This window comes from Triticum urartu, chromosome 3A (assembly GCF_056163025.1).
Source record: "Triticum urartu cultivar PI428250 chromosome 3A, HENAU_Tu73, whole genome shotgun sequence".
NCBI lineage: Eukaryota > Viridiplantae > Streptophyta > Magnoliopsida > Poales > Poaceae > Triticum > Triticum urartu.
This window is the reverse complement of record NC_141875.1, coordinates 320,513,452-320,527,460: the sequence shown is the minus strand read 5'-3', so window position 1 is coordinate 320,527,460 and position 14,009 is coordinate 320,513,452.

Sequence of the window (14,009 nt, the reverse complement as noted above, 5' to 3'; positions counted from 1 at the left end):
AAACATTGAGAAGGTTCACCCAACTCAATCCCAATTAAGCATAATCATTAAACCCAATCAAATTATATTAAGAGTGATGAGATTCACATGATAATCCAAGAACTAGATACTCAAGATGTCCATAACCAGGGACACGGCTAACCATGATTAGTTTGTACACTCTGCAGAAGTTTGCGCACTTTTCCCCACAAGACTCTATCTCCTCCGTTGAATTTCTCGTACTACATGATGTTTGAGAAACGGATGACCGAGACATAGTATTTCCGAAGAGGTCCCCTTAACTGATAGATAGGCCCGTACACCTACAATCCCCTACATCTGCTAGCCCATCATGGAAAGGTTTCCCGCAACTTACTCGACTATGCCAGAGCCCATTATGGCATGTGGCTACACACGGAAGTTTCTAGCATGAATAAACTTATGATCCCTTTGAGCCTGGGTGGCAGTCCATAGGAGAATCACACGGTACCCCGGGATATCAAAAAATTACAGGCAACATTGGGTTCCCCGGGTGCCTCAATCCACCCAGATGTGTATTAAATTGTCACCTTAAGTTAACCATTAATTAACAATACTCACATCTGTCATGAATACACTCAAACCCAAACCAGGTCTACGAGCATAACATAGCAATATAAGCAACGTAGAAGTAACTCCCATAGGTTTGATAATAAACAGGTGAATAGGTACTACCTCATCTACTTCCCAAACCCACAATTTAATCAGATCCTAACCATGCAATTGTTTAAGGATTGATCTAATGCAATGAAACTTGGTAGTAAAGGGGTATGATCAAAGTGTTACTTGCATTGCTGATGATCCGTGAAACCTAGAGACTCGTAGTAGCACGCTTCGCACTCTGGGTACTCTATCGCAATCAAACAAGCATACAATAAGCAATCAAGCAAAGATGCACGAGTAAAACTCAAATAAGAAGATCTAACCAGAAAGTTCAACTTAAGAACTCCGTTTTGCAAAAAGAATCAAAACAAACGAAGCAACAAAACTCAAACTACGAAAGAAACAAGCTTCGATTACTAATCTGGACTAATGTCAAATTTTACAGTAAGAAAAACTTGTTTAAGTTGATTAAACAGAAAGAGGGATTCAAGACGAAGCTCTAGGCGCTTGAATCGCCTGATTCCGATAAACGAACCAAAAGTTAAACTAAAATGAAAATTGGATCACAAATCGCGATTGAAAATAATCGCGAAAAATCCGAGAAAAAGAAAAACTGACGAACATACTAACGAACGAACGTTCGCTATCTGCAGCTAATGGGAAAAACCGTTCGTTAAAACGAACGTACGGACGAACGTCCGCTATATAACTAAACCGAAAAAAACCGATCTAATAAAAAAACGCGTCTAGGTTTTTACCAAAAAACCGAACTGGTAAAAAGAAACCGGCGGCGGCGGCGGCGAACTCCGGCTCTGGCAGCGAGGTGGCGAGGCGGCAGCGGGCGGCGGCGGCGCGCGGTGCGGGCGTGCTGGCGCGACTAGGGTTTCGGTGAGCGGACTGGTGGGCTGCGGGCTGCGGCCTCGACGGTTAATAAAGCCCCCCCTCGGCGGCTTATAAAATCAGTTTCTCTTTTTTTTATATAAAAATTCCGCACAGAAAAACAAAGAGAAGAAATACTAAATGGACTCCAAAAATCCTGAAATAAATTTTATCCATCCTCTGAAAATCTACCAAACAAGGTGAACATTTATTTGGGACTCTAATGCAATTTTGAAAAACGCATATTTTTCCTAATACAAATAAAAGAGCAATAAAACTCCGAATAAAAAACCTTATTTAATTTTCATATTGAATCTTCATTATTTCTTTATTTTGAGGAAGTCATTTTATCCTCTCTCTTTTATTTTTATAGAAGAAATATTCGAAGAGAAAATAATTAAAATCAAACGATCCTATTTTCAAAATTTGAGAAAACTCAAATATGAAAATAACGAAATCCCCAACTCTCTCCGTGGGTCCTTGAGTCGCGTAAAATTTCTAGGATCAAACCAAAATGCAATAAAATATGATATGCAATGATGACCTAATGTATAACATTCCAAATTGAAAATTTGGGATGTTACAGGTAGATCACAACAAATTTGCTAAGACAATGCACAAGCTCATATATCATGGATGACATGGGGATACAAGATGCAACAAGGCAATCATAATGTGAGTCAATCCATGCATAAGATGCAAATTTGTCATGTGTATTATATGTCCATCGAGCATAACATGTGTGAGCACAATCAACAAATATGGAGGTGTTGGTGTACCAATGCTCGATGTCATGGCATGAGTGAAGGTTCGAAGGTGCATCCAATAAGTCCGATCGGTACTCAACTTGAAGGTCCATAGAGCCAATCTCCCATGTCGCTCCTCCGTTCGCGAGATGTATCATGTAGACAATAAGAAGGAGACAACAATGAAAGAGTGACCCATCCAATATGTGTAATTGAGGATGGCTCAAAGGGAAGGAGTTCACCTTTAGGAGATTCTCGCAAATGTTGGTGTTGCACATCGTGTATGCCTTCACATAACCAAGTTGTCGCATAACGGCACCGCCTTATGAATCTTCCAAAATGAAAGAACATGACAACCACTTGGAAAACAAATGATGTTAGCGGAAGTGCGAAACCTATCATTCATGTGGTAAGGTACCCAACAAGTGTATGCATCATGCTCATCATAAGAAAAGACAAGGGAGCATTTCATAGTATGGAGGCATATGATGCGAAAACAACCAAATACAATAGGCTCAGTCAAACAAGCATGCATCACAAGTAATATGTCCAAGTATCCAAGATCAATAATCATGGCAAGTTGGCACTCAATACAAGTTGATATGAGAGATGGCACTAATGGAGACAAGAGACAATGATCAAGATAAATCATGTGAGAGGTAAGAGCATATATGTCATCAACCCATGAAAGCGAGTAAGAATGGAACATGGGTGATGCGACAAAGCAAGCAATCTTAGTTATCAAGTCAAGCAAGTTAGTAGTGCGAGGATGCACCGTTCTAGAAGGGAATCATGGCAAGCATGTCATGTGTGCGAATAGTGGGCATGAATAATGCACGTGACATATCACAAGCATGAAGGCAAGATATGAGCAAAATAGCATCAATAGCATGAGGCACATGATAAGCATGGCAATAGCAACAATGATCTCCACCAAGCATGCAAATACACATAGGAGTAGCATAATGGTGAATCATGGGTAGATGCAAGCAAGGGTCACAATTGCATGGCAAAGACATAGAAATAGGCATAACATGCAAAGTGAACACGATAGTATGGGAATAAGGTAAGAAGTGATATATAGCCCATAGCCGTGTGAGAGCCAAGTAAAAAATATGTGCGAAGTCGTTGCGCGACGAGAACAGTGGTAAGGATAGTTCACGGGATCCCAAGTCATCTTTGCTCTCAGGAGCTCGTTTCGTCAACTCATGGGATTAGGAGGTTGACGAGTGTACGTGAGTACCTACACAAAACAAGGACAAAGGGAAAATTGTGTGTGCGTGGTATATGTACACATCATCCATCATGATGCATACGTGCATGTGTTGGTTAACACAAAATATCCAATGCTCAAATAAATGAGATGCGTGATATAGAAATATGTCATCCATCATAATAGGTTTGTTGTTATGTACGGCATAATGGAGACTCAAAGGATGTAATGCATTATGGGAAATATCTTGAGCATTGTTATGTGTGGAATGCATATGGTGCATGATAGAGGCAAAGGTGTCCCATCTTTCGATGAGATGGTGGTTATCGTTTTGGTGGAAGCCGACTTTTACGATCCGACTACGAACGTGCGAGGACGTCCCGCCTTAGCAATCTCTAAACCAACTCCAGGAGGTTACTGACCACGCGTGGAGCACGATCAACCTGACCACGAAGGTCTGTTTCTTGCAGGCAAACAAAGAACAAGCAAGAAACTGAGATTGCAATATGGATATTGCGAATATAAGAGGAAAGCTTTATTGATCAAGGTGGGGTTTTGTGATGCCTTTGTCTAGTCGTTGAACACATACGAAGTACGCGAAGTTGCAACTATGGAGAACTTTAATCTAAACAAAACCCCAAAGTCTAAACGACTCCCTAAGGGCTATATATATGGAGGAAGAGGGGGGGATTCGTAGCCCTTGGAGGAGGGGTCCGAAACCAACCCTAACTCTAGTTTCCCCACACATACGGACTCTAAAAACAGCCTATACTTAAGTATTTCGAAAATACATGGGCCTGGCCCAATAATAAGGTGACACGGCATCTAGAATAGCCTCTGGACGAAATTTATGAAGTGGCATCTTGTATATTTCGTCCAAGGCTTCATGCACTCCTTATGGTGGCTTCAAAGTCCTGAAATCATCACTTGTAACTCCGTTCTTGATCCCCTTGCGCATGCCATCATCTCCATGCTTGGTCTTGCTCCAGTGTTCATCCCTCTTATTCATGCCAGGCCCTTCATTTGTAAGCAAAACAAATGTATCCAATTTAGGCAGCATCATATTCTCATGAACATTAGAATCATTACCAAGAATCGGAAGTACCTGATAATTTAAGTGGCGTGCGCGAGCTCTTGTAATTGGTCCAGTATGTATAGCAGCAGGGGCTATGGGTGAAGAATGGTATTGGTGTCCTCATCATCCCCCCTTCTTGAAATGAAGTCGTCCTCGACGGAAGCTCATCTTCATCACCCAAATAAGGCTTCAAATCTGCAATGTTAAAAGTGGGACTAACCCCAAAAACTGCAGGTAGCTCAAATTTATATGCATTATCATTTGTTTTCTCTAACACCTTAAAAGGACCATCAGCACATGGCATTAGCTTTGATTTGTGCAAATTAGGAAATTTATCCTTACGCAAATGTAACCAAACAAGATCTCCAGGTGCAAACACAACATATTTTCTACCCTTATCTCCAGCAAGTTTATATTTAGCATTCATACGCTCAATGTTTTCCTTAGTAAACTCATGCATTTTTAAAATCTATTCAGCACGTTCTTTAGCATCAAAATTAACCTTCTCCGAAGATGGAAGGGGCAACAAATCAACAGGTGCACGATGTAGGAAACCATACACAATTTCAACAGGGCACATCTTAGTAGTAGAATGCAATGAACGATTATAAGAAAATTCAATATGAGGCAAGAATTATTCCCACATTTTCTTATTATTCTTCAAAACAGCCCTAAGTATAGTAGACAATGTTCTATTGACTACTTCGGTTTGTCGATCAGTTTGGGGGTGACAAGTATTACTAAAAAGCAGTTTAGTCCCCAACTTAGCCCATAAACATCTCCAAAAGTGGCTAAGAAATTTAGTATCATGATATGAAACAATAGTATTTGACACACCATGCAAGCGAATAATTTCACGAAAGAACAAATCAGCAACATTAACAGCATCATCACTTTTATGACATGGTATAAAGTGTGCCATTTTCGAGAATCTATCCACGACAACAAATATGCTATCCCTCCCCTTCTTTGTTCGAGGTAAACCTAAAACAAAGTCCATAGATATATCCTCCCAAGGAACACTAGGTACAGGCAAAGGCATATATAAACCATGAGGATTGAGTCGTGACTTAGCTTTTTGACATGCAGTGCAGCGAGCAAGAAAACGCTCAACATCCCGTTTCATATTTGGCCGATAGGAATGTGTAGCAAGTATATCCTCCGTCTTCTTGACGCCAAAGTGTCCCATTAATCCTCCTCCATGTGCCTCCTCCAACAACAAAAGACGAACGGAGCTAGCTGGAATGCATAGCTTGTTAGCACGAAACACAAATCCATCATTAAGAACGAACTTGTTCCAAGTTCTCCCTTCCTTACAATTATGCAATACATCTTTAAATTAAGCAGCATGCACATATTGATCTTTGATGGTCTCCAAACCAAATATTTTAAAGTCAAGTTGTGAAATCATAGTATAACGACGAAACAATGCATCAGCAATAACATTTTCTTTACCCTTCTTGTGTTTAATGACATAAGGGAAAGTCTCAATGAACTCAACCCATTTAGCATGTCTACGATTCAGTTTTGCTTGACTTTTAATGTGTTTCAAAGATTCATGATCAGAATGTATAACAAATTCCTTGGGCCATAAGTAATGCTGCCATGTTTCTAAGGTCCGAACAAGAGCATATAATTCATTATCATAAGTAGAATAGTTCAGACTAGGCCCACTCAATTTTTTAGAAAAGTATGCAACGTCTTTGCCATCTTGTAATAACACACCTCCTAATCCAATTCCACTAGCATCACATTCAAGCTCAAAAGTCTTATTAAAATCAGGAAGTTGGAGTAAAGGAGCATGTGTCAACTTATCTTTCAATACCGTAAAGGCTTCTTCCTGTGCGGTACCCCAAACAAAAGGCACATCCTTCTTTGTCAGCTCGTTGAGAGGTGCAGCAATGGTGCTGAAATCTCTCACAAAACGCCTATAGAAACCAGTGAGGCCAAGGAAAGTCCTCACTTGCGTGACCGTTTTGAGCTATGACCAATTCTCAATAGCTTCAATCTTGAAAGCATATGGTGCAAGCAATTATGAGAATCATGCAAAGTATGGAATGCATCAAAATATCCTAATATGTATGAGGAAACTATGGGGGTCTCCTCATGATCATTAGTATAAACATCACATGGAAAATATTGACAACATAAAAAATAATGCATATTTGGAACATTGTGATCATGGCATGGCATAGTAGATGAATTGCGAAAATCATGTAAAGGAAGCACGGCAATATCATCACATGAAAAACAAAATCCAATGACCATCATCTCGTCATCTATGCCATAAGTGCAAATGGGATTGATTTTAACGGGGCATGCATAGTTACTATGTTGAGATTGAAATGACGCAATATGGGAGATCTCACTCATAGCATATGACAAGTTTAATGGATTTTCAAACATGATGTGACCAAAAGAATTTTGACATGATATCCTATGGAGCATAACATCACAACTAGGCAACTCGACATGGTCGTCATCATATTCATCATAAATAGGAAAGTCAAGGCAAGAAGAAGTCGCACTAGCATGAAGGATGGGAATAGGTGGATCAACATCATGCAAGCAATCATTGGTGAGATAGTCCACTAGTGGGACAAGAGAAGCACCATCACCTATGTTACCTTTGGAGCATCGCTCATGTGTTGTAGGTGAGGTATTGAAGACCGAGTCGTGGTCATCTTCATCTTGATGGAACCATGTGGGGGGTGCATCTTCTTACACCATGGCCATCGTTGTCTCCATTGGAGGTATGGACTCGTCGAGGATAGGCGTGTTGTCATGTAGGAGACCTAGTACCAAAGAAGAAAACACACTAGGAGTAGAGGTTAAGTCATTAGAAATCAAAGTGGCCTCACATGTCGTCTCAACTACCTCACTCACTAAGTGTTGTGGCTCACTCACTCACTCTTGGATGCTCTCACTCATATGGTTGGTGGAATCACTCAAATGGCTCTCAACCTCACATAGGATGTGTGGCATGCTCTCAAGTGTGGGGCTAGTGGTGGTCACACTCACCATCTCATAGGAAATGCTCTCAATGTCCCATATGGTGGAGTCACTCATGTGGTGGTGGCTCTCCTCACATGGCAATTGGGGCATCTCGTCATATGTGGGTGTCGGAGAGATATAGGTGCAAATGTCTCCATGCTCAATCATGTCGTGGTCGTAGCCGTGGATGAAGGTCGAAGATGGCACATCATCACTCTCCTCTAAGACCAAAGATAAGGTCTCATGTGCGGTCTCGTAGCTTGACTCAGAGAATGAGTCCTTTTCGGGCGCGGTCTTCATGCAGTTGAAGAGGTTTATGCTCGTCGCCATGGTCGAAGGCGATGGCCCTTGCTCGACCTTCTGGTCGCCATCTTGTTGTAGGAGGTCCATATGATGTGGCACCTCGTAGCTTGTCTCCCTAACCTAAGGGAATGTCCCATGCTCGGCCATCTTCCTTAGGGGGCTTCCTAAGATGGAAGTGTCGTCCTCACTCACAGGTGGTCGCCTTGTACTTGATGATGACGATGTAGGTGAACTCACGGGAAGTAGGCGAAGATTTCGTATGTCCAAAGGCGAAGATGCCTTGATAGCACTTGGCGAAGATGCCGAAGTGGTTGTTGTAGCCGTAGCTCCATCTTGGGGGTGCTCGTCTCGCGGTCTTCTCTTATGCTCATGAAGGTTGGCCTGGGCGTGAAGTAGGGCTTGTTGGGACATGTGCATTTGCGCTTGGTGAGCATCGTCATGATGATGTTGGCATTGTCACACTTGAGCTCGTAGTAGATGTCGTTCGTCGTCATTGTGCATATGTTGCTTGGAGGTGACTTTCCCTTCATGAAGAGGTGGATCACGAAAGTGATGGTGGTCTCCATGGAGGTGTGAACGTGCACGACTCGCGCTTGCATCATTTTTGCGCTCTGAAGACTTGTGACTTGAACGTCGCCACCTTGAGGACGATGAAGGGGAAGAACGGTTGATCAACAAGGTTTGAATCTCCTCCATCCCTGCATCTTGCTCCTCCTTTTGTGCGGAAAGCTTGTTATCGATGTAGTCCCTTTTCCTTGCTTCGGAGTGGCGAATGTCAATGGAGAGGTTCTCGATGCGCTCTCTCAATCTTGATTGTGCGCCTTGCATTTGTCATTGTAGATCGAAGATTGACACTTTGGTGATGTAGTTGTTCACGCCATAGTTGTTGTCGAAGACCGGAGATGAAATGCCTTGCCTATCCATCATAATACTCGAGCAAATATGAGTGGACAAAGGAGAAGAACTATACCAAATGTACCTTGACCGATGTTTAAGATGGATCAATGATCTAACGAGGAAATAGCACAATTGGTACCAATTCTTGTCGGTTTCTCACACCTTCACAAAATAAGGTTTATGGTGGAGCTCGATGAGGATAGTGGCACCAAAATTTGATGCAAAATGTTAGCAAGAGTCAATAATGTTGAAAGAGATTCACAAATTTGCAAGTGAAACAAGTAGACCAATAGCAATATGTGGTACACGGAAACACACACACGGATAGATAAATGGGGCTGTGCAACCAAGGAATGATCACAAAATGTGGATTCCACGGTGAGGGAGTCCTGGACTAGGGGCTCTCCGGACAGCCGGACTGTGTCCTTTGGCCGAACTGTTGGACTATGAAGATACAAGATTGAAGACTTCGTCTTGTGTCTGGATGAGACTCTCCTTGTCGTGGAAGGCAAGCTTGGCAATACGGATATGTAGATCTCCTCCCTTGTAACCAACTCTGTGTAACCCTAGCCCCCTCCGGTGTCTATATAAACCGGAGGGTTTACTCCGTAGGACAACAACAATCATACCATAGGCTAGCTTCTAGGGTTTAGCCTCTATGATCTCGTGGTAGATAAACTCTTGTAATACTCATATCATCAAGATCAATCAAGCAGGAAGTAGGGTATTGCCCGAACCTGGGTAAACATCGTGTCCCCCGCCTCCTGTTACCATCTGCCTTAGACGCACAGTTTGGGACCCCCTACCCGAGATCCGCCGGTTTTGACACCGACATTGGTGCTTTCGTTGAGAGTTCCACTGTGCCATCAGCGTAAGGCTTGATGGATTCTTCGATCATAGGTAATGATGCGGTCCAGGGTGAGGTTTTCCTCCCCAGACAGATCTTCGTATTCGGCGGCTTCGCACTGTGGGCCAACTCGCTTGGCCATCTGGAGCAGATCGAGAGCTACGCCCCCGACCATCAGGTCAGGCTCGGAAACTTAAACTACACTGCCAACATCTGCGGAGACTTGATCTTCGACGGATTCGAGCCCATGTCAGGTGCGCCGCACGATCACGACGAACATGATTTAGCTCTGTCGTCGGACAGTGTTCGGGAGATCACACCTGCAACTCCTCCGGCCTTCAATTCGGAACAAATTGCGCCATCCGAGGACGGGTGGATAGACCCCGCCATGGAGGCCGCACTCTCAGTGGAGATAAAGCCGGATACTGACTTCACCCAAGCCGTGTTGCCAAACAACTCGATTCGTATCCGGCCACGGACTCCGAGCCTCCTACGTCCGTGCCTATCGGGCACTAATCAAGGAGTTCACCTCCGCGGATATCTTTCAGCACTCACCTTTCGGCGACGTGCTAAATTCATTAAAGTCTCTCTCCTTGTCAGGAGATCCTTGGCCGAACTATGTTCGGCTAGAATGGGATGCGGACGACGAAGAAATTCGCTTCCCACCCACCACCCACTTAGTAGCCACTGTCGACGATTTAACCGACATGCTCGACTTCGACTCCGAAGACATCGACGGTATGGACGACGATGCAGGAGACGAACAGGAACCATCGCCCACAGGGCGCCGGACCGCCACCTCATCATATGACATATGCATGATCGATACACCCAAAGAAAACAATGACGAAGAACAACAGGATGCAGCAAAGAATAGCTCCCTCGAGAAGCAAGCAAAGCGTCGGCATAGGCGCCGCTCAAAATCCCGCCTCGGCAAAAACAACGATAACAGCGCAAGAGAAAATAACACTCCAGTCAACTCCAGAGGAAACGACGACCACATTGACACAGCGGCAGAGCACGATGAAACTGCAAACGGCGAACATAGTATGGATCCGATGTCCGAACACGGCGACGCCGAGGATAAACCTCATCAACCCCTCTCTGGGGAAGAAAACAGTCCGGACGAAGATGCACACATCATCCCGGAAACACACTTGGAACAAGAGAACCTCCGCAGAAGACTTATTGCCACAGGGAGGAGTCTGAAGAAGCAGGAGCAAAGGCTTAAGTCCACACAAAATACGCTCAACAGCAGGTGGAACAAAGTTCTCGATAACGAAGAAAAGTATGGTTGAAGTTACCACACAAAGAGCTATCCAAAGCGCAAGCTATTACCTGAAATCGACGATGAGGTCGTAGAGCCCACATAGTCTAAAAATAAAATGGCCAACCGACCGGATCAACCACCTTGTGGTCGCGATAGAGTGTCTAACAAGGCCGCACATAAGTCAACACACGATCTACGTGAGGACTTGCGCCAAAAATCCAGTATGACCAGATCCATCTATGGATCTAGGAAGCGCGCTCCGGCACAAAATCAAAACTGAATACTACAACCGTCCAAACGCCATGATACATCCAAATACAGGGGTGCCACACACCCCCTATGTTTCAGTGAAGAGGTGCTGGACCATGAATTTCCAGAAGGATTCAAACCAGTGAACATAGAGGCGTATGACGGGACCACAGACCCTGGGGTCTAGATTGAGGACTTTATCCTCCATATCCATATGGCTCGCCGAGACGATCTCCACGCCATCAAGTACTTGCCCCTCAAGCTTAAAGGACCAGCTCGACACTGGCTGAAAAGCCTCCCCGAAAACTCAATTGGAAGTTGGGAGGAGCTCGAGGATGCTTTTCGGGCTAATTTTCAATGGAACTATGTCCGACCTCCCGATGTAGACGATTTAAGTCATACAATTCAACAGCCCGGAGAGTCAGCCCGAAAGCTTTCGAATAGGTTTCTCACTAAGAAGAACCAAATCGTCGATTGCCCGGACGCCGAAGCCTTAACAGCTTTCAAGCACAGCGTCCGAGACGAATGGCTCGCCAGATACCTCGGCCAAGAAAAACTGAGAACAATGGCAGCCCTGTCAAGCCTCATGACCCGCTTTTGCGCGGGCGAAGATAGCTGGTTAGCCCGCAGTAGCACCAGCGACCCAAGCACATCTGAAGTCAGTGATGGCAATGGAAAACCACGATGCAGTAAAAGCAAGCATCGAAATAAAGAAGACAACCCAGATAATACGGCGGTGAACGCCGGATTCAGGGGCTCTCGACCAGGTCAGCGGAAAATGCCTTTCAAAGGCAGCAGGGATGGACCGTCCAGCCTAAACAAGATTCTAGACAAACTACGTCAGATTCATGGCACCCCCAATAAACCTGCAAATCGCACCCACAGAGAATGTTGGGTCTTCAACGAGGCTGGTAAGCTAAACGCTGAACACAAGGGGAGGGAGACACCAAGCGAAGATGAGGACGAACCTCGCCAGCAAAGCACTGGAGGACAGAAAAAATTCCCACCAGAGGTTAAAACAGTAAACATGATCCACGTGACGAAGAGGAGAATCAAACATTCACTCCGAGACATACGCGCCGTAGAGCCCGTCACCCCTAAGTTCAACCCTTGGTTGGCCTACCCGATCACTTTTGATCGCAGGGATCACCCGACAAGCATCCGACATGAAGGATTGGCTGCCTTGGTGATAGACGCAATAATAAATGGATACCATCTCACACGAGTCCTTATGGATGGCGGCAGTGGTCTAAATCTGATATATCGGGACACATTCCACAAAATGGGGATAGACCCGACAAAAATCAGCCATAGTAATACTACCTTCAAGGGAGTAATACCAGGCCCAGAGGACCGCTCCACGGGCTCTCTAATATTAGAGGTTATATTCGGTTCACCCGACAACTACCGAAGTGAGAAGTTAGACTTCAACATTCCTCCATTCCAAAGCGGCTATCAAGCACTACTCGGAAGAACAGCTTTCACTCATTTTAATGTGGTACCACATTACGCTTCTCTTAAGCTTAAGATGCCTGGTCCATGTGGCACCATCATAGTTAGTGGAAATATTGAGCGTTCTCTACATGCGGAAGAACGTGCGGCGGCTTTAACAGTCGAGCACTAGACGGCCTCACCAACCAGAAATAAATGACAGGTCGTCAAGACCGCGGACACGGTTAGACGAGTCCGGCGCATCACTAGATATACCTGAGATTGGTTTGATGGTTAAACCCTCATAGACGGTACCAGGGGCTTCCCGCGTGTAATCAGGGCTAGTTCGGCTCAACTTGACATATCTTGAATTTTAATGGTTTATCGAGAATAACCAATTTTTTTGGCACGACAACTTTCACCTAAGTTCTTCTCTTTTATAGATGACAATCGTGCTACACCCGTCCAGGACATGGCACAACGGAGACACAGGCGCAGACGTGCAGCAGGGACCCGCTCAAAGGTTTCTTTCCAGATTAAGACCCTGCGTAAACCTTTTTTACTGTCTCTTGTTGTTCACATCCTCCGGATACTCAATACAACCAAGAAGGATGCTGGCATTCTTGGCATTTCGCCACGTCAGAATATTGCACGTACCTGGACACTGGAGGTTTATTATTAAGGGCATTGTTAAGCCCAGAATATGTTATAAAGACTGAACACCTTAGGGAGTGTTCGGCGTCACGAGTTTGGCCTTATATGCATCAGCTCCGAATCATGTCTTTGGTCAAATGTTGGGTTTGCCCAGCTCCCGTGTTTTGCTACCTTACGTTCCGCTCTATCTGCTAAGGCGGCACCGGCAGATCTACTTCGATTGTGCCCTGGTTCATCCGGATGAGCACCTCAGTAGAGAAAGCCGAAAACTGACTGTCATGATGAAGCGCGAGACTGGTCAACCACTCGATGACTTAGCGGAATCTTCGGGATTCCTCCGCATTAACGAAGGGCTGTTTCACGAGCACTGTATTCAGACGAGCGCGGAGGTACCAGGGGCTATATAGTAGTCCCACCATCAAACTCCTATGGCTAAGTGAAAGTGTTAAAGCAATATAGTGCGATTGCCTCGTTCGCTGCGCCACCACCTCCTTAATGGACCAAGACATTGGATCAAGTGTGAATACGCGTTTTTTGCGAACACCCCTGCATTATATGCGTGGGGGCTGAAGCTGACGACTGCAAACTTTCAGGTTATATACATATATACATAAACAGTCGCACAGGAGGCATCATAATACTTTCAGGCAAAAGTATAAACACATCCTTTATAATTCAATAAAACATTGTTTTGCAATGGGAATACATGTCACTAGAACATAATATTCTTCGAGCACTGAGCCTCTATTGAACGAGCGCCTTCAAGGACTTCTTCAAAGTGGCTCGGCAGATACTCGGCCTACGGCCGAATTCTAGGTTGCAATAGCGGT